Consider the following 1,295-nt stretch of genomic DNA (forward strand, 5'->3'; position numbering starts at 1 on the left):
GCCCGGGAAGAGGGGGAAGCAGGCAGAAGCATGTGCCTCTGAGGGTGACATGGACAATGCAGTGGTCAGGAGACTCAATGGTGAGAAACTCGGGGGGGATCACGGTCTAGAAGGGACCCCAAACTTACCCTTGACCCTAAGGCACCTCTGAGAGGGCTGCAAGGAATGGGCTCCTTAGGGCATGAGAGTGGGGGAGTGGGGCACAGGGTCTCCACAGTCTCTGAGGGACAGCCAGCCCTGGACTCAGGCGCCAGGCCAGAGGACTTGCCGGGGACCCTGCCTGCCCATGCACAGCGCAATGGTGTGGCAATGTGGTAGTGAGGACCTTTTTGGGTGTTAGTGACAGACACCGACTCAAGCCACCTGGGGCCAAGAGGAGGGTTTTTCAGCCTGTGGACCCAATACCCAACGGAAGCAGAGGAGGGTGTGGCTGCACCTGCACCCCAGGCCCAGGAGCAGAGGGAAGCTTGCGCCTCGTGGGCTCTCTGGGCTCGTGTCACTCATTCTCCAGCCGGCTCCTGCAAGGGGGGGTGCTCCTGGATGTGGGCGGCCGGTTCCTTCCTAGGTTCTCCCGCAGCCAAGAGTCTAAACGCAAGCCCAATCCTGCCAGCCCCCTCCCAGCTCGTCAGCGCGTGGCCCTGAGGCTCCCTCCAGCTCTCCAGCTCCTCTCCCAGCACGTCCTGCCCTCGACTCCGTGTCCCCCTCGCCCATCCCTGCGCCGCGGCGGGGAGGCCCCGGCACCGCACCCGGCCTCCGGGTGCTCTCCGCTGAGCACGCTGCTCTTCACAGCGGGACGGGCAGCGCACCTTTCTGCACGACACCCCACCTAGACGGGGCTTCCAAGTGGGGCCCGAACCCTCCGCGGGCCGCGAACCCCAAGGGCAAGTCCTGAGTTCTCCCCCGCAATCGCCAGGTTGGCAGCTCCTGAGCGGACGGCCCCGGGCTCGTCCTGCGCCCCAGGCTTGGGAGATCTGGGGGCAGGCCCGGGTCCTTCTGCCTTCCTCCAAACTGACAGAGCCGGGGTACAGCGGGATCCCCGGGAGCTCCCAGGAGAGAGGCACTCCCGGTCTCCTCCCCGGCGTAGGAGCCCGGAGCTCCAGCCCAGCTCCGACCCCGGCCGCGCCTGCCTTTGACCCGCGCGAGCCGCCGTCGCTGTCAGCACCCGGGGGGCGGGGCCGAATGGGGCCCCGCCCCCCGGGAACCGAGCCCGCGCCGACTGGCCCAATGGGAGCACGTAGCTCCTGGCCCCGCCCGTGACGGGGGCGGGGCGAGACCGCGCAGGCGCACGGCGCGGC

This window comes from Ursus americanus, chromosome 17 (assembly GCF_024610735.1).
Source record: "Ursus americanus isolate L20-20 chromosome 17, mUrsAme1.1.p, whole genome shotgun sequence".
In the NCBI taxonomy this organism is placed as follows: Eukaryota; Metazoa; Chordata; class Mammalia; order Carnivora; family Ursidae; genus Ursus; species Ursus americanus.